Source organism: Schistocerca cancellata, chromosome 1 (genome assembly GCF_023864275.1).
Source record: "Schistocerca cancellata isolate TAMUIC-IGC-003103 chromosome 1, iqSchCanc2.1, whole genome shotgun sequence".
Classification (NCBI taxonomy): domain Eukaryota; kingdom Metazoa; phylum Arthropoda; class Insecta; order Orthoptera; family Acrididae; genus Schistocerca; species Schistocerca cancellata.
In genome coordinates this window covers 1,055,389,189-1,055,408,084 of record NC_064626.1, presented here as the reverse complement: position 1 = coordinate 1,055,408,084, position 18,896 = coordinate 1,055,389,189, and positions in this window count along the sequence as shown.

The following is an 18,896-nucleotide window of genomic DNA, read 5'->3' as shown; positions in this document are numbered from 1 at the left end:
GAGACGTGTCGTCTTCAGCGATGAGAGTCGCTTCTGCCTTGGTGCCAATGATGGTCGTATGCGTGTTTGGCGCCGTGCACGTGAGCGCCACAATCAGGACTGCATACGACCGAGGCACACAGGGCCAACACCCGGCATCATGGTGTGGGGAGCGATCTCCTACACTGGCCGTACACCACTGGTGATCGTCGAGGGGACACTGAATAGTGCACGGTACATCCAAACCGTCATCGAACCCATCGTTCTACCATTCCTAGACCGGCAAGGGAACTTGCTGTTCCAACAGGACAATGCACGTCCGCATGTATCCCGTGCCACCCAACGTGCTCTAGAAGGTGTAAGTCAACTACCCTGGCCAGCAAGATCTCCGGATCTGTCCCCCATTGAGCATGTTTGGGACTGGATGAAGCGTCGTCTCACGCGGTCTGCACGTCCAGCACGAACGCTGGTCCAACTGAGGCGCCAGGTGGAAATGGCATGGCAAGTCGTTCCACAGGACTACATCCAGCATCTCTACGATCGTCTCCATGGGAGAATAGCAGCCTGCATTGCTGCGAAAGGTGGGTATACACTGTACTAGTGCCGACATTGTGCATGCTCTGTTGCCTGTGTCTATGTGCCTGTGGTTCTGTCAGTGTGATCATGTGATGTATCTGACCCCAGGAATGTGTCAATAAAGTTTCCCCTTCCTGGGACAATGAATTCACGGTGTTCTTATTTCAATTTCCAGGAGTGTATTTGTGATCGCATGGCCCGTGGAAGTAAGCAGGTCTGCTGTACCGGCGACCTCTAGAGGTGCTCTCGCTGCCGCGTGCGGGCGTAGTCTGCGTGTATGAAGTTCTGTTTTACTGAAAGTGTAGCGCCTTCCCGCTTAGGCTGCACGCACTCCACAGGTGTGACGGCGTTGTGGATCTACGGGGCGAGCAGCCAATACACAACACGAAAAGCAGCACTCGGATAAACCAGACCAAGTTATCAATTATTCAAAATGACATAGTTACCAACCGTGCACAGGCAGGGTGACGACTCCAGCGAGTGGCCAAACGGTGTAACTTGCCCTGAAGATGACCCCATCGCGGGTTGAAAGCGGTTGGCGGCAAAATAAGTAATGAGATTGTGACTGTCATTTTGAATAATTGATTATAAGTAAATTAATCGATGTTTATCTCCATACGACTATGTTGTCTAAAAATTCAGACCAAGTTAGCCTCTACTGGGCACAATAAATGAGAACAACAAACATTGAACAAGATAGAGGGATTAAAACTCTTCAGAAGACAACAATAATAAAATAATTTTTTTCCAACTCTAATACACTGAGCCCCTCACTGGCTACGCTGTGGATAAAAATTGTGATCTTTTGTCAATTTGGCGAATCCAGCCACATTCGTCTGCACTACAAGACAGCATTGATCACATTTCACACAGTTTCCTTTAACCGTTGAAGCCGAGAACACACCACAGCTATACAATGTTAGTCTCCTGGCCGCACTGTGTTCTATAGATCCACGAAGACAGTAATGTATGCTGCTTCAGAGCAGCACGATACCCCATCTCAACAGAAAACCACCACTCTGTCCAACTGGAATTTAGGCATTCAACTTTGCTGCTCTACTCTAGTGCTATTCGAGAGGAGTAAGTATGTGAGTGGCTCGAAGACTTCTTAAGTAATAGAACCCAGTATGTTGTCCTCGATGGTGAGTGTTCATCGGAGGTGAGGGTATCATCTGGAGTGCCTCAGGGAAGTGTGGTAGAGGTCCGCTGTTGTTTTCTATCTACATAAATGATCTTTTGGATAGGGTGGATAGCAATGTGCGGCTGTTTGCTGATGGTGCTGTTGTGTACGGGAAGGTGTCGTCGTTGAGTGACTGTAGGAGGATACAAGATGACTTGGACAGGATTTGTGATTGGTGTAAAGAATGGCAGCTGACTTTAAATATAGATAAATGTAAATTAATGCAGATGAATAGGCAAAAGAATCCCGTAATGTTTGAATACTCCATTAGTATTGTAGCGCTTGACACAAGTCACGTCGGTTAAATATTTGGGCGTAACATGCAGAGCGATATGAAGTGGGACAAGCATGTAATGGCAGTTGTGGGGAAGGCGGATAGTCGTCTTCGGTTCATTGGTAGAATTTTTGGGAAGATGTGGTTCATCTGTAAAGGAGACCGCTTATAAAACACTAATATGACCTATTCTTGAGTACTGCTCGAGCGTTTTGGATCCCTATCAGGTCGGATTGAGGGAGGACATAGAAGCAATTCAGAGGCGGGCTGCTAGATTTGTTACTGGTAGGTTTGATGATCAGGCGAGTGTTACGGAAATGCTTCAGGAACTCGGGTGGGAGTCTCTAGAGGAAACAAGGCGTTTTTTTCGTGAATCGCTACTGAGGAAATTTAGAGAACCAGCATTTGAGGCTGACTGCAGTACAATTTTACTGCCGCCAACCTACATTTCGCGGAAAAACCACAAAGATAAGATAAGAGAGATTAGGGCTCGTACAGAGGCATATAGGCAGTCATTTTCCCGCGCTCTGTTTGGGAGTGGAACAGGGAGAGAAGATGCTAGTTGTGCTACGAGGTACCCTCCGCCACGCACCGTATGGTGGATTGCGGAGTATGCATGTAGATGTAGATGAATTGATGAGCCAAAACGATATGACCACCTACTTAAAAGTGTGGTCGTCCACCTCTGGAAAGCATTTTAGCAGTGATACTGCGTTTCATTGATTCGACAAGTACTTGAGAGGTTTCTGGAGGTCTGTGGCATCAGATGGCTACGCACAGGCCACACATTTCCCGTACTTTACGGGCGGCTAGTTTGTTGTGATGGTCGAGACACCAACGTGAGTTCACTATCATGCTCCTCAAACCGCTACAGCACTATTCTGGTCTTGTGACACAGACAATTATCCTGCTGGAAGATGCCATCGCTGTTTGGGAGACATCAAGTATAAGGAGTTACATGTCGTCCCTGATAATGTTCACGTAGCCCACAGCTGTCAAGGTGCCTTCCATTACTATCGCAGGTCCCATGAAGGCCCAGGTGAATGTCCCCCATAACATACAAAAGCTTCCGCCGGCCTGCGTCTGTGGGGCGTGCTATATGTTTCGAGTAGCCGTTCCCCTGGATGACAGCGTATCTGGACACAACCATCGACCATCGACCTGGTTTAACAATAAACGAGATTCATCCGACCAGGTGACACGCTTCCATTGATCTGCGGTCCAATCTCAATGATTCCGTGGCCATGTAATCATAACTGTCGATGTTGTTGGTTCAACATCGGAAGACGTAGGGGTCCTCTGCACCGTATTCAACACTTTGCGCTGAACGGCGTGGTTCAAAACACCTGTGCCTGCGCCAGCACTGAACTCTTTCGTCGTATCTGCTTTAGAGAGTGGGCAAGCCTCTGATCCCTCTGTTGTGTAATGAGATATGGACGTCCAACTTTTGTCGTCTGCTCGTGGTTTCAGCATGCTACAACCACTTTCTATAGATGCTCAATCCATCACAGGCAGGACACCGCACTACACACAAACCCATTACATCTACACCTACATACCTACTCCGTATCGTATGGTGCGTGGCAGAGGGTACGTTGCACCACTACTAGTCGTTTTCCTTCCTCAGCAAATAGAGCGAGGGGCAAACGACTGTCTATAAATCTCCTTACGTGCCCTAATGTCTTGTATTTTATCGTCGTGGTCCTTACTTGATATTTACATTAGCGGCAATAGGATCGTCAGCTGCAAACGCCAGTTCTATAATATAAAAAACCGCCTTCCCTCCTGGGCTTCCCATCTGAGTTGCCGAGGCACCTCCGTAATACTTGCGTGTTGATCAAACCCGCTGCTAACAAATCGAGCAGCGCGCCTCTGAATTGCTTCTCTGTCGTCCTTCAATCCAATCTGGTGGGCATCCCGAACACTCGAGCAGTACTAAAGAACGAGTTGCACTAGTGTTCTACATGTGCTCTCCTAACATCCTCCCAATAAATCCAAGTCGATCATTCACCTTCCCTACTAAACTTCTAGCGTGCTTGTTCCATTTCATATTGCTCTGCAACGTTACGTTTAGATACTTAATCGATCTGCATGTATCAGTTAGCACAAAAGTAATGCTGTATTCGAACATTACGGAATTGTTTTCCTACACGTCTGCATTAAAAAAAAGTCTCATGTGGCTCTGAGCACTGTGAGACTTAACCTCTGAGGTCACCAGTCCCCTAGACTTAGAACTACTTAAACCTAACTAACCTAAGGACAGCACACACATCTATGTCCAAGGCAGCATTCGAACCTGCGACGGCAGTAGCAGCGCGGTTCCGGACTGAAGCGCCAAGAACCGCTCGGCCACAACGGCCGATCGTCTGCATTAACTTAGAGTCACCTACACTTGTCAATTACATTTAAGCAACACACAACGCTCACACCTCACGAACGAAAGGTATCTTGAGTGTGAACGATGCAAAACACCTTCCAATTCAGGTGGCTAAACCTGTGGTCTCCCATCCGTTCATGCCATACGACTTTACTTTAGTCTACGACTTCCTGCTGTCACTGCAGCGACGCGGCGGTTGCAGAGTTCACGCGAATGTTCATATATAAATGTTGGTTAAAAATGTTATTGCAAATTTTGGCTCTCACGCAAGTCTCAGGGGATGATTTTCACACTTGGTGCGTTAGTACACATCCACACCAGTTAAGGTTACACATTTTGATACACACATCCCTCGACAGAAATAAGTACACCATCGGAACCGCACTAAAAAGTACATCCCATTTACAACTTTACATTAATTTCTAGGATTATTCTATCGCCCGTAAATCAAGATTTAGTTTTTGCAAAATTTCGCCACTTAGCGCAAATTTGTTTGTTTCCATCTGTGCTGCAAAGTTCTAACATGGAACTGCATATAGCACTGTTTTTAGATGTAATCTATAGCGATCTACACATTGCGCTGCTCAAAATTTTCATATCTATAATAATTAATTATGGGCGATAAGTGTTAATAATAATTTGCAAACAATGAAAACTATTGCAAGTTAAGTGTATATGATAACTTAAAATACGTGTGATGCCACCCAAAATATTGTATAGTGCCGTTCTGTACGTCATGAATTTTCTATTGAATTTATTAAACGATTTTCCCTCAAACTTTGTTTATTGCTCTTTACGGGCTTAATTATTTATGAATCTTAACATATGACTACGGCACTCGATCCGCTATGATGAATTTTTTTTATGAGTGCTCGCTCATCCCTGTAAGTGGTTATTCACTATTTTTATTAATCTTTCAGTATTCGTGATATTAACCGATTTTGAGGTTACTATAACTTTTGCGTCTCGTGACTTGAAATAAAGATCGCTCTTTCAGAAGGTGAATATTACTGACCACAATCCACTGCCGCATCGCTCTTCACCGTAAGTTACATAGTTTTCGCGTATTTCGCGAAAAACCAAACAGTGCCCCAAGCTGCGGGCCACGTGCCGACGGAGACCATCCCACCGACCGTTGCAAATCTCGCATGGGCGCGCCACGCGCTTCCGCGAATCACGCACCATGTAGCGCGCTCGCTCTCCACAAAGCAATCTAGACCTATTCATCTAGAAACGGGGCTTGTACCGTCACACTGCTCAACTGAGACTGCTCATAGCGTTGTCGTGTTGGGGCTCTCGGTCACGTGCTGTACTGCAAGCGAACTTCGTGCAATCCACCGACAAATCATGCTGGACATGCAGTGACCACATACCGCATACAAATGTTCCGTAATTCATGGCACCTCCTCGTGGACCACACGAACATCTGTACCACTTAACAGGGCGCTAACGTAGAGATGCGGGAAAATAAGAATGTAAAGCTGTTGGAAGTAGGCTGTTTATGTTTTCTTATTGGCAACGTTACATAGCGTTCTGTATGAAAATCGCTGGCTGTGCTGTGTGCAGTCTGTGGCTAGTTTGCATTGTTGTCTGCCATTGTAGTGTTGGGCAGCGGCAGCTGGATGTGAACAGCGCGTAGCGTTGCGCAGTTGGAGGTGAGCCGCCAGCAGTGGTGGATGTGGGGAGAGAGATGGCGGAGTTTTGAAATTTGTAAAACTGGATGTCATGAACTACTATATATATTATGATGTTAAGGTAAATACATTGTTTGTTCTCTATTAACATCTTTCAATTGCTAACTATGCCTATCAGTAGTTAGTGCCTTCTGTAGTTTGAATCTTTTATTTAGCTGGCAGTAGTGGCGCTCGCTGTATTGCAGTAGCTTGAGTAACGAAGATTTTTGTGAGGTAAGTGATTTGTGAAAGGTACAGGTTAATGTTAGTCGGGGCCATTCCTTTGTAGGGATATCTGAAAGTCAGATTGCGTTGCGCTAACAAAAATATTGTGTGTCAGTTTAAGCACAGTCATGAATAATTGTTGAAAGGGGACGTTCCACTGTCGACCAGAGGAATGGTTTGAACACCAATGTACAGTTATCACGACGCATAGTCCAATTGTAAGTAGAGCGACGATGCCTTCTTCTGATCTTTGAACTGGCTAGCCGGTCATTTATTACAGGGTAGCCTACAGTTTAACGTGGATTGCAAACCACCCTGCAGCTAATCATTTTTCATGTTAACAAACACTTCCAGAGCTGAAAGGTGATAGCTAAAATTCTTGAACTGTCTGGGGATCGAATCTGAGATCTCTGTAGCGTTACTTTGATGTAACAGCAACATGAGGTGTGGAGTGGTCGCACTGCGCAGGTCGCACCAGTGTTTAAGAAGGGTAGTAGGAGTAATCCATCGAACTACAGACCTATATCATTGACGTCGGTTTGCAGTAGGGTTTTGGAGCATAAACTGTATTCAAACATTATGAATCACCTCGAAGGGAACGATCTATTGATACGTAATCAGCATGGTTTCAGAAATCATCGTTTTTGTGCAACGCAGCTAGCTCTTTATTCGCACGAAGTAATGGCCGCTATCGACAGGGCATCTCAAGTTGATTCCGTATTTCTAGATTTCCGGAAAGCTTTTGACACCGTTCCTCACAAGCGACTTCTAATCAAGCTGCGGGCCTATGGGGTATCGTCTCAGTTGTGCGACTGGATTCGTGATTTCCTGTCAGGAAGGTCGCAGTTCGTAGTAATAGACGGCAAATCATCGCGTAAAACTGAAGTGATATCAGGTGTTCCCCAGGGAAGCGTCCTGGGACCTCTGCTGTTCCTGATCTATATAAATGACCTGGGTGACAATCTGAGCAGTTCTCTTAGGTTGTTCGCAGATGATGCTGTAATTTACCGTCTAGTAAGGTCATCCGAAGACCAGTATCAGTTGCAAAGCGATTTAGAAAAGATTGCTGTATGGTGTGGCAGGTGGCAGTTGACGCTAGATAACGAAAAGTGTGAGGTGATCCGCATGAGTTCCAAAAGAAATCCGTTGGAATTCTATTACTCGATAAATAGTACAATTCTCAAGTCTGTCAATTCAACTAAGTACCTGGGTGTAAAAATTATGAACAACTTCAGTTGGAAAGACCAAATAAATAATATTGTGGGGAAGGCGAGCCAAAGGTTGCGTTTCATTGGCAGGGCACTTAGAAGACGCAAATCCACTAAAGAGACTGCTTACACTACACTCGTTCGTCCTCTGTTAGAATATTGCTGCGCGGTGTGGGATCCTTACCAGGTGGGATTGACGGAGGACATCGAAAGGGTGCAAAAAAGGGCAGCTCGTTTTGTATTATCACGTAATAGGGGAGAGAGTGTAGCAGATATGATACGCTAGATGGGATGGAAGTCATTAAAGCAAAGACGTTTTTCGTCGCGGCGAGATCTATTTACGAAATTTCAGTCACCAACTTTCTCTTCCGAATGCGAAAATATTTTGTTGAGCCCAAGCTAGATAGGTAGGAATGATCATCAAAATAAAATAAGAGAAATCAGAGCTCGAACAGAAAGGTTTAGGTGTTCGTTTTTCCCGCGCACTGTTCGGGAGTGGAATGGTAGGGAGATAGTATGATTGCCCGCATCTCGTGGTCGTGCGGTAGCGGTCTCGCTTCCCACGTCCGGGTTCCCGGGTTCGATTCCCGGCGGGGTCAGGGATTTTCTCTGCCTCGTGATGGCTGGGTGTTGTGTGCTGTCCTTAGGTTAGTTGGGTTTAAGTAGTTCTAAGTTCTAGGGGACTGATGACCATAGCTGTTAAGTCCCATAGTGCTCAGAGCCATTTGAACCATTTTTAGATAGTATGATTGTGGTTCGATGAACCCTCTGCCAAGCACTTAAATGTGAATTGCAGAGTAATCATGTAGATGTAGATGAGAATATGGATGTGGGGATGCATGCATATTTTAGTAGAATACACCGTATTTAATAACTCTTAAACTGGATTCGGTTCCAAACTCAAACAAATAGTCTATTGAAATGAGCACAGAAATCATTAAAAACTTAATTAAGACACTTATTTATGAATTTACGATGAATACAGAAAAATTGTAAAAGAGAAAAGCCACTACCTATAATTCAGATAGCAGAACTGAGTTACCCTTCAGCCTACATTAAATATCCGTGGCATAACTGAATTAAATCTCTAACAGAACCTTCGCAAATAAGATTAAAATTAGACAACAGAATTTGTGTGTCATATGCAACTGCGTAACTCCTACAAGAACTGCCCGCAATTCCAGTAACTCAGTAACAGTTGAATTTAATAAAGTGTGTCGTCGACCTACGCCCTCACCCCCCCTTAACTGCCCCAACGCACTACGCAGTCGTATGTGCAGTCACAGCTGAGCAATGCATGCGGAGCGGTATGGGCAGGAGTGTACATCTATACAACGTGCTATTGAAGTAATCATACATTATACATCGTTTGCGCCAGTGGCCGTTCCAACGGCCTGGTAATACCGGTTCCCGTCAGATAACCGAAGTTAAGCGCTGTCAGGCTGCGCTAGCACTTGGATGGGTGACCATTCCGTCTGCCGAGCGCTGTTGGCAAGCGGGGTGTACTCAGCCGTCGTGAGGCAAACTGAGGAGCTACTTGATTGAGAAGTAGCGGCTCCGGTCTCGTAATCTGCCAAACGGCCTGGAGAGAGGTGTGCTGACCACATGCCCCTCCATATCCGCATCCAGTGACGACTGTGGACTGAGGATGACATGGCGGCCGGTCGGTAACGTTAGGCCTTTTTATTCCTCGTTTAATATTGTGCAACATATTTAATAATTCTTTAACGTGGTTGATGTTCACTGATGTAAAAGATAAGTTCCGTTCTCTACTTCACCTGCATGTTTCTTTTTTTTTTTTTTTTTTTATCCAGAAGTAGCCTATGTTCTTCCTCAGTGTTGAAATCACCACCATACCAAATTTCATGAATTCGCTTCAGCTGTCTAGTCACGAAAACGTAAGGGACAGAGTTAGTTTGGCATTTCATAATATTAATATGGAAGTATGGATTAAACCTGTTGCGGACTGTATGAACATTGTATTCATGACGTTGAATCGTATCACGTAGAACATAATCTCAACCAATAAGAGCATTTTCACGAATTTGCAGAAGTCAAAGAGTAAATATTTTTTTCAGAGAGTAAATTTTTTCCATTGACTCGCGTAATATTCTTCAGATCGATAAAAATCTTATACTACACCTTTTCTAAAGCAGCCTGTGTTCTTCCTCGGGGTCCCAGCTATCTACGTGCCATATTTGATCGAAAATGGTCCAGCAGTTTCGTATAGGTTAGAATATTATCACCTTTTGCAATGGTCTGTAGGAATCATTTGTTCTTTTTAATATATGAATACGTCATTCAGTGTAATGTATGGTACCATAGATGTTAAGAATGATATTGTACTGTGTAAGAGTAATGAACGACTGTGCGGTGACGGTAATATACCAGTACAAGGGATAAAATTACGCCACTTTTCACGTCAGTTGTAATACTCGAGCTTTAAGCTACGACGTATACAGTCCTGAAAGGCTCCCACCCCATCGAGGCTGAGTTTGAAGGGTCTGGTTGTTTCACAGAACAAATGCCGTCGTTCAGCGGGGGCTCATTAATACTCTTTGGCCATTGTTCCGACTTTTCATCGCAGGCGCCACCTGTACTCATATTGCTTCGCCATTGTAGTTGAAAAAGGGGCACCGCACTGTCTCAGACAAAGTAGTGGAACATTTGTAATATTGCGCTGAATCTTACACCTACGTAGATTTGCTTTTTTTGTTAATGGAGTCTTCGTACACATCTTGGGCAGTAGCTTGAGAAGCAGAGACATGTAAAAAGGGTGAACAACGAAATTTGCACTGAACATATTAAAAATAAGTGAATTTTATCCATAATGGACGCCCGCCCCTGGTAGCTGAGTGGTCAGCACGACGGAATATCATACATAACCGTCCGGGTTTGATTCCCGGCTGGGTCGAAGATTTTCTCCGCTCAGACACTGGGTGTTGTGATGTCCTTATCATCATCATTTCATCACCATCGACACGCAAGTCACCGGAGTGGGGTCAGCTCGAAAAACTTGCACCAGGCGAACGGTCTACCCGACGGGAGGCCCTAGCCACACGACACGGCATCCATAATGGATGCTATTGAACTCCGTGACTGTTCCTTTAAGGGTGTTAGATAAGATGCGCTACCAGTCACAATTGAAGGTGTTTTGTTTAAGACACGACCGGTATTGGGCTTGTGCCCATCTTCAGGTGATTCATTTAACGTTTACTCATTCATCGTTGGTGCTCACTGTTTAAGTAAAAAGCAAATTACATGGTCTGAGTGAAAGAACTGGAAGCGGCGGCGTGATATGTGATGAAAACATTAGTGTACTTACATATAGCTGGAATATTCAAATCCTTTTTCACATTTGTCACATTTTTGACAAACACATTGTAGATTTTTGTACAAAAAATGTGGAAAATGTGCAATAACGATTTGAATATTCCAGCTATATGTAAGTACACTAATACACTCCTGGAAATTGAAATAAGAACACCGTGAATTCATTGTCCCAGGAAGGGGAGACTTTATTGACATATTCCTGGGGTCAGATACATCACATGATCACACTGACAGAACCACAGGCACATAGACACAGGCAAAGGAGCATGCACAATGTCGGCACTAGTACAGTGTATATCCACCTTTCGCAGCAATGCAGGCTGCTATTCTCCCATGGAGACGATCGTAGAGATGCTGGATGTAGTCCTGTGGAACGGCTTGCCATGCCATTTCCACCTGGCGCCTCAGTTGGATCAGCGTTCGTGCTGGACGTGCAGACCGCGTGAGACGACGCTTCATCCAGTCCCAAACATGCTCAATGGGGGACAGATCCGGAGATCTTGCTGGCCAGGGTAGTTGACTTACACCTTCTAGAGCACGTTGGGTGGCACGGGATACATGCGGACGTGCATTGTCCTGTTGGAACAGCAAGTTCCCTTGCCGGTCTAGGAATGGTAGAACGATGGGTTCGATGACGGTTTGGATGTACCGTGCACTATTCAGTGTCCCCTCGACGATCACCAGTGGTGTACGGCCAGTGTAGGAGATCGCTCCCCACACCATGATGCCAGGTGTTGGCCCTGTGTGCCTCGGTCGTATGCAGTCCTGATTGTGGCGCTCACCTGCACGGCGCCAAACACGCATACGACCATCATTGGCACAAAGGCAGAAGCGACTCTCATCGCTGAAGACGACACGTCCCCATTCGTCCGTCCATTCACGCCTGTCGCGACACCACTGGAGGCGGGCTGCACGATGTTGGGGCGTGAGCGGAAGACGGCCTAACGGTGTGCGGGACCGTTGCCCAGCTTCATGGAGACGGTTGCGAATGGTCCTCGCCGATACCCCAGGAGCAACAGTGTCCCTAATTTGCTGGGAAGTGGCGGTGCGGTCCCCTACGGCACTGCGTAGGATCCTACGGTCTTGGCGTGCATCCGTGCGTCGCTGCGGTCCGGTCCCAGGTCGACGGGCACGTGCACCTTCCGCCGACCACTGGCGACAACATCGATGTACTGTGGAGACCTCAAGCCCCACGTGTTGAGCAATTCGGCGGTACGTCCACCCGGCCTCCCGCATGCCCACTATACGCCCTCGCTCAAAGTCCGTCAACTGCACATACGGTTCATGTCCACGCTGTCGCGGCATGCTACCAGTGTTAAAGACTGCGATGGAGCTCCGTATGCCACGGCAAACTGGCTGACACTGACGGCGGCGGTGCACAAATGCTGAGCAGCTAGCGCCATTCGACGGCCAACACCGCGGTTCCTGGTGTGTCCGCTGTGCCGTGCGTGTGATCATTGCTTGTACAGCTCTCTCGCAGTGTCCGGAGCAAGTATGGTGGGTCTGACACACCGGTGTCAATGTGTTCTTTTTTCCATTTCCAGGAGTGTATTTTCATCACATGTCACGACGCCGCTTGACCTATTGAGCCAACAACACGTAATTTGCCTTTTACTTAAAGTGTGAACTCCAATCATAAAAGTGGAAACACTAAATGAATGTGTAACTGGTAGAGTATCTTATTCTGTACCGCATACTGAAAATTTTTCTGTTGATTCCTACTCTGCACAAACTTGGTGCTCAACATACTGTTGGTATTTCTGTCATCAACGCTAATAAGACGGTTCAAATGGCCCTAACATGTGAGGTCATCAGTGCCCTAGACTTAGAAGTACTTAAACCTAACTAACCTAAGGACATCACACACACGCATGCCCGAGGCACCGTAGCAGCAACGCGGTTCCGGACTGAAGCGCCTACAACCGCTTGGACACAGCGGCCGGCCGCTAATAGGATTCGTAATGTTTTAGCACGTCCTTTAAATTTCGGGCTAGGAGCCGGATTACTCACAATTATTTTTCAAATATTTCGGCCGCCTTTCGCCAGCTTCTGAGTGGCTGAAGTTCCGTCTTTTTAAACCCACGGACCGTGCCACTGCGTTGCGGCCACATACACACAAGTGCCAAAGACGTTGATCGGCGGCAAAGAAGTGCGCATAAATTGAATCTGTTGCAACGTGGTTGATCCCTGCTCGGATATGGATATATCATTATGAGCTGCATCGTAGCGACGTCTTTGCGAGGTTTTTTTAAAATAAAGCGTCAAAAATAGATCGGATCTTCACCAAGCACAAAGTAAAAATATCAGGTGAACACAGTGGTTATCCGTATATTCACAGTCGCTTCACCTTGTCCTCAATACGGTTCTCCCCGAAATCTTTTTCTACATTGGTGTAAACAGACATAAATCTGACGGCACCAAATCCTGATTGTGCGGTGAATGGGGAACACGAACCAGACCAGTTGGGCGATCATGTGATTCGTTGAGGAACAGGTGTGTGTTCTCTCATTGTCATGGTGACCTTTGATCACTTTCAGATTCTTGACAGTCTCTTGCTCCAAATGGTTTCTCATTGCAGCAGTTGACGTTGATGGTACGACCAACGAGGTGGTACAGTCTTTAGTCACTGGACCCACATTCTAAAGGATAGTGGTTCATATCCAAGTCCGGCTGATCCAGATTTAGTTGTTCTGTGGTTAACCCACATCCTTCGAAGCGACTTATTCGATTATTTCACTGATAAGTGTACAGTAGACAGTCTTCGCCGTCCTTCCAACCCGAGCTTCAGGTTATCGCCAATGACCTCGCCGCCCACGGAACATTCCTCCAAACTGCAGAAGGCCCACTTCATATTATTGTACTACTCTCCATTCCTAACCACAGGTTCTGTAACTTTGCACTACACTGGACATCACCGCATTACATTATAATAATGTATGCACTAGAGGTTTGAAGCAGAACTGTTGTGTTTTTTCGTTCGTCTTGGGTTGCTGCCTCCTGGCACGCAGATAAATACGTGAGATAATCTGTTGCCAGGGTATGTTTTTTTCTTATTTCATCTAACGAGTCTCACACAACTTTCGCCTTGCGAACATCAGAAAGGAGCTCGGCGTACTGATCACCATCGCATTTGCCAAGCTCCATCATTCCATAAGATAATGTGAAAGGATTGACGCTAAACCCATGACGTTGGCTCACTCGTCTCACCTTAGCAGCTATGTTCCGACAAAGAAAAATCATTGCATCATCTGTGTTCTTAGATTCTATCAACGTGCTGGAGCATTCGGAAACAGGTCATTAATTTTAAGAAGGCTTAAAATTACTGCAGAGCCTGCACCTCATGCATTCTTTTTTTCTTTTTCAGGTAAGTTTGCTGCTGATGAAACGGCCTTCAGAACACGACCTCACGACGTAAATACGTTACTGGTAAGGACAAAACGTCTGACGACTGAAAGACAAGCAGCTACACTGAAGAGCAAAAGAAACTGGTGCACCTGCCTAATAATGTGTTGGGCCAACGCAAACACGCAGAAGTGCCGCAGTACTACGTGGCATGGAGCGACCAATGTCTGAAATGTTGCTGGAGGGAACTGACACCATGAATCCTGCACGGCTGTCCATAAATCCGTAAGAGTACGAGAGGGTGGAGACCTCTTTTGAACAGCATGTCATCCCAGATATGCCCAGTAATGTTCCTGTCTGGGGACTCTGGTGGCCAGGTGTTTAAACTCAGAACAGTGTTGCTGGAACTACTGTGTTGCTATTCTGGACGTGTGGGGTATCGCATTGTTCTGCTGGAATTCACCAAGTCCGTCGGAATGCACAATGGACATGAATGGACACAAGTGATCAGACAGGATGCTTACGTACGTGTCACCTGTCAGTCGTATCTAGACGTATCAGGGACCCCATATCACTCCAACTGCACACGCCCCACACCATTACAGGGCCTTCACCAGCTTGAACACACCATTGCTGGCATGTAGGTCACATGGATTCGTGAGGTTTCCTCATAACCGTACACCTCCATCCGCTCGATACAATTTGAAACGAGACTCGTCGGACCAAGGAACATGTTTCCAGTCATCAACAGTCCAATGTCGGTGTCGACGGGCCCGGGCGAGGCGTAAAGCTTTGTGTCGTTTAGTCATCAAGGGAACAAGAGTGCTCCTTCGGCTCCGAAATCTCACATTGATGATGTTTCGTTAAATGGTTCGCACTCTGACAATTGTTGACGGCCCAGCATTGAAATTTGGAGCAATTTTCGGAAGGGTTGCACTTCGGTCGCGTTGAACTTTCTCTTCAGTCGTCGTTGGTCCTGTTCTTGCAGTATCTTTTTCGGACCGCAACGATGTCGGCGATATGATGTTTTACCGGATTCCTGGTATTCACGGTACACCCGTTAAATGGTCGATCTAACAACTGCGCGAGACACTTGTTTTCTTAGATGGGTGTTGCCGACCGCAGCGTCATATTTGCCTATTTACATACGTGCGTATTTGAATACGTAATCCTGTACCACTTTCTTTGGCGCTTCAGTGTATGTCTATGCTGTTTGTATCAAGTTTCACATTTTCTTGGAGATAGCATTGCCATTGGAACTGAAACTTGTCGAATTTGTTCTCCCTTATATGTATTTATCCGTCATCAAGTAGGAACGGAAATTCAGTTAGGTTTTGCAGACAAGGTAGACACTTCTTATCCTTTACCACGGCAGCGTCCGTCCCGATAGCTGACGACACATGCAGCTTTCAGCCGCCACCCGAAGTACGGAATCCGTTTCGCAAATTATTTAGGTTCATTATTTGCGGATCCTCGTGCTCACTGGGGCGTTCCGGGTATGAGACGCTGAAAATGAAGAAGAATCCTCGAGCATATTGATCCTCTACGGACGGAATAGGGGGGGGGGGGGAGCCCCTCCCAACAGACGAGAAGACGACTCGGACGCTCGGCTACGGCAGTTGTAGGATCTCTTTTGTAATGAAACAAAAATAAATCCATCAATACAATACAAAATAAAAATTTAAAAAATTAAAAATGTTATAAAAATTAAATAAATAAATAAATAATACAACATAGACAAACCCGCTAAATCCTCTCCAGATACTTCGATCCTCGAACTCGTTGCTTGGGCATGGCGGCGGGATGACCAGGCTTCGGGTGTCGACTCCTGCCCTACCCGTCGTCCTGCTCCAGCAGCGGTTCTTAATAATAATAATAAAAAAAAAAGATAGCTGAGTGGTCAGCGTGACGGATTACGGGCCCGGGTTTGATTCCCGGCTGGGTCGGGGACTTTCTCCGCTCAGGGACTGGGTGTTGTGTTGTCTTCATCATCATTTCATCTCCATCAGGCGCGCAGGTCGCCTAATGTAATAAGACCTGCACCAAGGCGGCCGGACCTGCCTCGAAAGAGGCCGCCCGGCCAATGACGCCAAACGCTCATCTCCATTACCACGGCAACAACCGCTACCATGGGAAACTATCCTGACTGTACCCACGTTCTCAAAGAGAACACCTATCGCCACTGGTTCGGATTCTCAATCTTGTTGTGAAGTTCGAAGACTTAATACAGATCAGAGAAGAATTTTTCTTATAAAAATACTCACTAAACGAGAACTGGTAGCGTAGTGTTTTAGTAGGAGTCTTACGGATGAGTACGGAACGAATGGCCTGAGGGATTGTATACTTCCACAAAGGGCATTGTATACTTCCATAACACGATCTGTAGCCGGTAGAAGGGGCTAGTTACGAGGTAACAAAAGTATCTAGAGTAACAGATTCAGTAATTTAAAATATGTGTCACTTTGTCGTGTGCTGTCGACCCTCCAGGTTAGCCGAAAGCGCTAATGCGCTGCTTCCTGGACTCGGATAGGCGCTCCAGCCCCGGATCGAATCCGCCCGCCGGATTAACGACGAGGGCGAGCCTGGATGTGGTTTTTAGGCGGTTTTCCACATCCCTCTAGGTGAATACCGGGCTGGTCCCCACGTCCCGCCTCAGTTACATGACTCACAGACATTTGAAACACATCCGCACTTTTCCATGATTTGCACTAGACTCTGACAGATGGGGTGGGGTATGGGGTGGCGGCAGGAAGGTCAGCCGGCCACCCCTTCACATTAACATGCCAAATTTGACTTAACCATGCCAACCCCGCCCAAAATGCGGGACACTGGCACAAGCGATAGATAGATAGAATTTGCCGTGTTCTGTCGAGAGCTTGCATGCATTTATACGCTCAGTCAGGAATTATTAAACTCGTCAGGAATACTTACGCGCTCCCCGCCGGAGACGACTGCTGGCACTCGGAAGTCGTGCAGGGTCACGTGCTGTGACGTACTCGCCACGGCCCGTCTTTCTCGTGGGCCTCGACAACAGAGGGCGAGGCGCGGGCCGCTGTGCTGTGCACACAATTGGTTCGGCGAGGCGGCCGGCTGCCGGCGGCAGCGACCGGGAAACGACCCGCGTGGCGTGGGCCGCCGGCTCCGGTTGCGGCCCTCGTATGTAAATTTGGGTAAAGGTCAGAGGAGCCGGCCGCGCGGCGCGCCCAGCGGGTCGCCCGTTCGAAACCGGTCATGAGTCGCGTCGCGGGCCAGGACATTGGCAGCGGCTGCGGCTGCGGCCTTGGTGCCGCGCTCCGGGCTCGCTTCTGGATGCGCTGGCGCTGGCGGAGGTTTTCCGGCAGCCGTTCTTCCCGTGAACCATACGCGACTGGAACAGGAAAGGGTGGTAATGACAGTGGCACGTAAAGTGCCCTCGGCCACACACCGTTGGGTGGCTTGCAGAGTATAAATGTAGGTATGGATGTAGATGTAGATAACAATGGCGTGTGATGAGGGCCTTCCATCGGGTAGACCGCTCGCCTGGTGCAAGTCTTTCGATTTGACGCCACTTCGGCGACTTGCGCGTCGAGTAGATGTAGATGTAGAATACGTTCCAGTTCAAAAGACTCTGACTGAAAAGTGGGATATCAGCTGGTTCATTCATTTTTCCAAACATTTTGGCATGCAAACGTATTCGTGCTCTTTTTCACAGGCAACTCACGTCTCACTCCCCCAAGCTCTCTTTAACTGAAACTCGCTCACAGTCACTAGTCTGTCGCTTGAAGTCGCTCATTCCCATCCACTCCCACTTGTCCATTCTCACTCACTCATTCAGTCCATCTAATTGTTATTATCTTTTTGTGCTTGTCTAACTAACTCCTGCTTCACTGCGACAGTCCCCTTCGTTCGGTCGTATTACCACTGCCACTGTATCTCACGTGCTCTCTCTTACTGCTACTGGCCGGCCGCGGTGGTCTAGCGGTTCTAGGCGCGCAATCCGGAACCGCGCGACTGCTACGGTTGCAGGTTCGAATCCTGCCTCGGGCATGGATGTGTGTGATGTCCTTAGGTTAGTTAGGTTTCAGTAGTTCTAAGTTCTAGGGGACTGATGACCACAGACGTTAAGTCCCATAGAGCTCAGAGCCATTTGAACCATTTTTTACTGCTACTATCAGTCGTTTCTTCCTACTGCTGCTGTCTCTTTCCACTGTCACTGTCTATTCCTCATTGTCTGTCATTATGACTGGCTCTCAACCACTTCCACTTTTTCTTTCTCTTTAATCCTCTCCTTCTGACACTGTCTCCTTCCCTCTTTTCTAGTACTGTACTGTCAACTGTGTCCATCTGCTTGTCTGACACTGCCTTTGTCTCTGTCACTCTCTCTGTACCACAACCATTGTCTACCAGCTTCCAGTGTCTATTACTTTTCCGTCTCTTTCTCACTGCCACTGCCTGCTTCTCCCTCAGTATTTGCTCAGTATATGCTCCGATAGGAGCATTCTTCCGCTAGTTCCCTTCTTTTCCCTGCCACAACAGGGCATGTCACTCACAAAAAAAAAAAACGTGATATCTACATCTACATCCACACGCCGCAAGCCAGCTGACGGTGTGTGGAGGAGGGTACCTTGAGTACCTCTATCGGTTCTCCCTTCTATTCCAGTCTCGTATTGTTCGTGGAAAGAAAGATATTCGGTATGCCTCTGTGTAGGCTCTAATCTCTCTGATTTTTATCCTCATGGTCTCTTCGAGA